Source organism: Carlito syrichta, unplaced genomic scaffold (assembly GCF_000164805.1).
Source record: "Carlito syrichta isolate Samal-C Ts95f unplaced genomic scaffold, Tarsius_syrichta-2.0.1 Scaffold302951, whole genome shotgun sequence".
In the NCBI taxonomy this organism is placed as follows: domain Eukaryota; kingdom Metazoa; phylum Chordata; class Mammalia; order Primates; family Tarsiidae; genus Carlito; species Carlito syrichta.
In genome coordinates, this window is record NW_007247047.1 from 35,713 (window position 1) to 42,886 (window position 7,174).

At 38.7% G+C, this 7,174-nt stretch overlaps 1 long non-coding RNA gene across 1 annotated transcript in view; it reads right to left on the minus strand.

Annotated features, from left to right (window-relative positions):
- Window positions 1-5,338, minus strand: part of LOC103259680 — an 11,550-nt gene extending 6,212 nt beyond the window's left edge. The window contains exon 1 of the long non-coding RNA XR_504245.1: window positions 5,287-5,338. This is a non-coding gene — a long non-coding RNA (uncharacterized LOC103259680). The remainder of the gene's footprint in view (window positions 1-5,286) is intronic.
- Between the last annotated feature and the right edge of the window lie 1,836 nt (window positions 5,339-7,174).

The window sequence follows — 7,174 nt, forward strand, 5'->3', positions numbered from 1 at the left end:
AAAAAAAAAGAGCACACGTCATTCCTCCCCTCCAACTCCTACACATACACACATACCCCTGATTTCTTTTCTACTGGGTAATGCTTAATCTAAATGCTATAAAATGCAAAATGGCTTGGCACCAACTTACATGTGGGGATACTGAAAGAGAAAAGAGCAGACAGATGCCACCACCTCTGCATCTCTCCTACAGCTTGATCTTCAGAGGTGGGTTTCCTGGGTTCTTGTATTGTAAGACAGACCAGGCGGTGAAGGTACCTGTGGAATTGGCTGCAGCACCAGCCTGAAATGGGGATTAGCCCTTGTCTGTCTTCTGGTACTTAGTTACAAGAGCAACCATTCAATCAGCAGTGGCCACATAACATACAGCAATTTTTGTGAAGAAAAATTAACCTCCAGCAAAGGCAATCAGACAAGTCACGATACTCAAGAAAAGTCAAGTTCTCACTTGGAAGCCTTAGAAAAAAGATTTGCTAAAAGTGATGGGGGAAGCTCAGGGTCAGTTTTTCTCATCAAGTTTTTCTTAAACACAGTTACAGGCATTTGCCTCATGGAAATCTCTAACATAATCAGATCTGGCTCTACCTTTGTTGTGGAGCTCAGTCCTAGAATTCCAGCTGCTGCCTTTCTTGGATAAAATGCCTTGGCCCAATTATTTTTATGTGAAGAATTACTGCTACATGGGGCTTAATCTTCCCACTTCCAGTTGCTAGCCATTCTGATGGAAATCTACCAGTCATGATTTTGAGAAAATTTAATTTAGGTTCACTATGATGCTCTCTGAGATCCCGTATCTCTTTCATAGCTGTTTGAGTTTATATCATGCTATTTTTCTTCCTGAAGGGAAAATCGGTTTTTGTTAGTCCCCTCCCCTCTGCATCACTGCTGCCTCCACTATAAATCAATGTGTGGGTGTCCTCATCCATGCCACCGCTGACCACTTGGCTCTGTGTTCTTATAAGAACAGTCCTTGTTCTCTGCCTCATGAGACGCGCCATCAGTGAGGGAGCCACAATGGAGGAGATTGTGGTGAAGACCCAGGTTGCAGTTATGGTGAGAGTGACATCCCCTCCCTGGCAGCTGTTGCAAAATGATAGACCCCAGCACAAGCTACCCTTGACCTATGTGTCACATGTCTGCAAGCCAGATCCAGACAGCAACCACTGAAAGCATCTCTTTAGCCTTTGGCATTAAGAGTTATGTCATTTAGATGGCGGAGCAATGGCTGCTAAATATCTCTTGGCATCCTCACAGGAGCTGTCAAAACTTCTGCTTTGCTTAAGCATCTGCTTTCTTTTCTCTCTCTCTCTCCTCTTCCTTTCTTCCTTCCTTAAGTCAAAGTCCCACTCTGATGCACACAATCTTGGCTCACTGCAGCTCAATCTCCTGGTCTCAGGTGATCTTTCTCCCTGAGTCTCTCAAGTAGCTGAGAATATAAGCATGTGCCACCATGCCCAGCTAATTTTTAAAATTTTTGTAGAGATGAGGTCTCACTTTGTTACCTAGATTGATCTTGAACTCCTGGACTCAAGCAATTCTCCTGCTTTGGCCCTCCAAACTTCTAGGATTACAGGCGTGAGTCACTGCATTTGGCTGCATCTGCTTTCTTATAGATTTGCTCATGTTATATGAGAACCATGGTAAACACACCAGATTAGATAGTCATGAGCTTCAACTTTGTTCTCTGTAGAATTATTCCAAGCAAATCAACCTCCTGCTGGGGACACCTATTTTCTACTTTTGCTTTTTTCTCCCTAAGGACTTCATTTTTTTTGAGTTGGAGTCTCACTCTGTTGCCCAGGCTGGAGTGCAGTGGCACGCTCCCGGCCACCGCAGTCTCACGCTCCCGGCCACCGCAGTCTCAACCTGCTGGGCTCAGGCGATCCTTGCGCCTCAGCCATTCAAGTAGCTGGAACTATAGGCACGCACCGCCATGCCCAGCTAATTTTTTGATTTATTATAGAGACAAGGTCTTACCAAGTTGCCCAGGCTGATTGCAAACCCCTGAACTCAGATAATCCTCTTGCCTTGGCCTCAAGTACTTAATTTTTTTTTTTTTTTGAGTTGGAGTCTCACTCTGTCGCCTAGACTGGAGTGCAGTGGCCGCACCCGGCCACCGCAGACTCGACCTGCTGGGCTCTGGCGATCCTTCCGCCTCAGCCTTCCAAGTAGCCGGAATTACAGGCAAGTGCTACCACGACCGGCTGATTTTTTTATTTATTGTAGAGATGAGGTCTCACTGCCCAGGCAGGTCTCGAACCTGCGGGCTCAGGCAATCCACTCACCTCAGTCTCCCAAAGGCGCGGGATTACAGGCTGAGCCACCGAGCCCGGCTTGTTTCTGCTTTTTGATAAACTCCCATACTATCTTTCTAAGTCATCTCAGGCATTATTTCCCAGGAAAGTCTTTCCTCACCAAGTGAAAAGCAATCATCCTCCCTTCTGCATAGCATTTACTTGGGGAACATTGTTGTGTATCTACTATTTTAATGTGGGCCTTTCCTCCTACATCTGAAGCTGCTGAGGATCAAAGCTCAAGTATTATTTATCTTTATGTCTTCAGAACCCAGGACAGTGTCTAGTATGTGCCTTGTAGGTAATCAATCAGTGATTTTAAGTTGAACTAAACTCAGTTATGTAATCATGGGCCTTGAAAGCTTGTTATCATTACTCTAAAAGGAAAGAAACAAATTGTGAAAGACCAAATTCATATGTGAACTCCTTCACCCATTCACAACCCCATCCCCAGTATATACAATCACACACAATTTAACTGTAGCAACTTAAGAGGCACACTGTGATTGCAAGCAGTGACACACTCAAACTTGAAAATTAAAGCTTCCTGTACAATCTGGTAGTATTACCCGCGAATAGGCTGTTGACTTGTAACTACCTATGTAGAGTTGAAAGCTACCTGTTCACATGTGCGTGCCTGGGAATATGCTAAGTGGCTTCCTCATAAGACTTGGCTTTGTATACCATGGAGATTAAAGAGGTTTAATGAAAGTCAAAATTTAACGTTCACTTCTCTCTCTAACAATTTAGTAGTGAAAATTGACTTTTTCTCAAATCTATTGCTGGGTGGTGATATGGTATCATTGAACTGGGTACAATGGAATCCAATATAAGGCCTTATTAAAAAAAATCAAGCAGATCGACAGATGCTGACTGGATAAACATGGTAATATTTGCATATTGGTGGGGAACACAGGTACAGACCTCTTAAATTGTTTTATGCACAATGATTTCAATACAGGCTTAGTTTGCTCAGATTCTTGCTTCTTTCATGGTTGAAAGGCGTTCCTATTCATCTGAAATAATAATATGCATAATCTGTCAGGGCAGAAAGTTGTTCTCTTTCTTTCTGTAAAGCAATAGCCTGTAGTTTGTGCTACATTCAGCTAAAATGGTGCGAGGTCAGCAGTGAACAGGGATGCTGAGAAAACCCTTCGAGCAGGTAGCTGAGTTCATCAAAGCCCTTTAGATAACCTAAAAAGATGTTTTATGTGTTCTTGATTCACAGAGATGGAAGGGACTTTAGAAATTGAGTGGAAGCCACTTGCCTTGGGCCATGCCACAAAACATTCTTTTGAGCTACATGGGTACGTGGATGTCCATTTTTAAAAGTCATTCCAGAAAGAAGATTCCATTATCAGCATTTATCAATTGCAGTTTTTAATAAACTTCCGTAATAGAAAGATTTCTCTTACATTGCAACATTTTTCATATTGCAATTTCTCTGCCAAGTTATTTTTTCACAGTGAAGATGAAAGAAACCATTCATCAACCCCTTATCACATAACAAATATATAAGGGTCTTCCAAGTGACCACTAGGCATTGTCTTAGTTCTTTTCTCACTGTCATCTTTACTAGTGTCACAATCCCTGCCAAGATCCCCGAATCCACAAATATCAACTTTTAGAGCATATCATTTATGAACACCCAGCAGCATGAGGAATGAAGTGGTGACTACTTGGTCCTGGAGTGTTATGTAGGGTGAATGTTTTTCCAAATTGGATTTGCTTTAAGAAACCAAAATTTATTTAAACATCTATCATATAATAGCCACAGTGCTAATTTGTGTAACCTGTGAGCTATGTTTACTGTAGATCATTCTGCCAGAATAAAATTAATTCGACCTGGGGAAGTAGAGGAGTCCATGTAGGCTTCTCAGAGCTGCAGTCCCCAAAGATGCTGGGTGTAGGGGTTGCAGATTTGGGCAGAAACCACTAGGATCAACAGGCAGCAGATGAAGCCTTTCATATGTGTTTGCTATATCAGTGCTATATCCTCTGTCACCATGGAATTACAGAATACTGGACTAAAAGAAGAGGCAGATTATCTGAGCAAGTCATTTATATCAGGCTGGGTGACAGTTTAGTATCCAGGAAAGATCCTAGTTTTATAACTTACTGACAGTGGGACTTTGAGAAAGTTGCCTAACCTCCATGAACTTCAGTTTCCTTATCTATAAAGAGGGAATATTAATTAGTACATTATAGACTTTTCATGAAAATTAAATGAGATAATGTATGTGAAGTGCTTAGTATGTGATAGCTATTATAAATTTATACAGGTGTTTATTTTTTACCTAGAATTTTCCAGGAATGGAGTTACTATATATACTTTCATGTTTCCTAGTATTTTATCAATTAGGGGATCAAGATTCCTTCCTTGGACTCTACTGAAATCTATCCAGTTTTAGGTGGCTTTGTTGTTGTTGACTTTTGTTCATGCTCTCTAGGGACATAGGTAATTTGTTCCTGACTTTTTGGTTGAATACTAGGAGCAATAATAGGCACGTTTACATATACCATACACACATTATTCCATTTGATCAATCCCTTCCTCCACAAAACCCCACTACAGAGGATAGAACAAGTCTCAGAGATGCAGAGGAAGACCCCCGAGAGCTAACATGGGGAGCGTGAACTCACCCTTTGCTCTCTTCCCTTTCTCCTTTGCTATGCTGCCCCAAGCTACATATTTGACCTTCACTTCTGCAGAACTAAATAATCTCATTGTTTTCAACTTCTCAATCAACTATTGATAAGGAAAATAAGTTAAAATATTATTTTAGAAATATAAACCATGTCATCGATTTCAAATCCTTTTTGAAATGAATAATAATGATGATGTTGGGTTACATGTGAAAGGTGTATTTTAAATATGGGTGGAAAATTAAACCAATGATTAGTAGTAGTAGGTTCAAATTACTTCAGGTTTGGTTAGTTTTGGCCAAGTTAGAAGGATTAATGTTTTCCATATCATCACACCTTTACTTACAGGTTTTACAGGCTTTAACTCAACATGATCCTGGTAGTAGGAGTGTGTATCAAGTCCACCTATGAAATCAACTGAAAATATAACAGCCCAATATGAATAAATGTGTAAATAAAAATATACATAATGTTTAAAGTAGAATACATAGACTACAATTTAACAAAAAAATCTGTTTACCACAAAATGGAAAAATGTTTCATATAAAAACTACTAAAAATATCATCAATGATGCCAAAAAATGGAGAAATTTAAGAAACACACAAAGAACCTCGACTCTTAGGGTCAGCAAAATAAGTGGTTATTGATTTCAGTAAAAAATGAGATAATATTAAATAGAGTGAGGTATTAAATAATGTTTGTCCATAGGCATACAGCCATGCTTTTTCTCTCTTACATAAAAAGAAATACTTTCTCTTCTTGTTGCCAGAATACAACCTTTTCTTTTACGTTTTCATACACAGTTTATTTAGAAAGTAAATTAGAGAGAGAAAGAGAGAGAGGAGAGAAAGAGAGAGAGAGAGTGAGAGAGACAGGAGAGAGAGAGAGAGAGAGAGAGAGAGAGAGAGAGAGAGAGAGAGAGAGAGAGAGAGAGAAAGTCACCTCCCCAAGGTAGGGGAGGGAACCAAAGCTCCAATTTTTTTCTTAACAATATTGATTGCATCATTAGAAAGGCCTTTGAGAAGTCACATAATCTATCGCCATGCCTTCTGTCCTCAAGCCAACCCTAAAAAATAGGATCTGCCTTTTGCAGTGGTTTCATCTCTCCCTGATGGCAGGGTACTTGTCTTGCAATGTGTACAGACTCCTCACCTTTGATTCTGGTGCAGAATATTTTTTTCAATTAATTTTTGTTTTGATCCAAGCCTTAATCTCTTTCTCCCCAATTACAATATACATGGATGATCTTAGTTTGTTTCTTCTGTAGTCTGTTAAAAATATTAATTACTTAAACCAAGTTTTGTCTGTATTATAGCATTCTAATATTAACTGGTATATTTGGAGGTGCTGAATAAGACTGGGGCAATCAAAGGTTTGCCAATTCACTGTGTAGACATGAGCTTTGAAGGCCTGTGGAATACCCAGCAACCAGGTGGCAAGAAACCACCTGCAGCCATTCCCCCTGAGACCAGAAAAGCCTGATGCCTATTCTTTTTCTATCAGATTACGTAAGTTATCTGAACATCACCTTAATGAGAGAAGCAGAGAGAAGGAGATAATCTTTGATAATGAAAATATTTCCCCCAGAGTCGTGCCTAAAGGGGCCATTTAAATGGTCAGATTGGACTAAATTTTTGTCAGATTAGATATTTAATCAAATATCTACCTTCTACCTTGCTGACCAATGGGTGGGATTTTGGAAGCAGAATCCCATTGATTAAAAATTGAATGACCAGATAACTTACAGGGCACTTTTGGAAATTCAAGAGGGTGTTAAAATATGCAAAATTATATATGTATATATATATATATATGTATATAAATATGTATATATATAAATTTGTGAATAAGATGGTTTAATTTTATGACTTGATTCAAATTGTATTTAAAATTCTAAAAGTAAAGATAGCATGTATACATATATGTTAAATGAAAATAAAAGGAATACTTTACATTGATCATTTGAGCACTAAAATGCAACATTAGCAGAATAATTATTTTTCGTATAAGTTTATGTACTTTAATATGCTCTTTATTCATTCCTGTCTTTAATACATTGTATCATTGGTATTTTTTGGAATATATATATTATATGGTAATATATATATGGTTTTAAAATAATATATATGTAGTTTTGCTTTTTATTGGTTTTATTAACTTGTTTACAGTATTCTTAAAATTTATTTATAATATTCTTCAAATTTTCTTTGGGTGGTTAGTGCATTTGAAATTT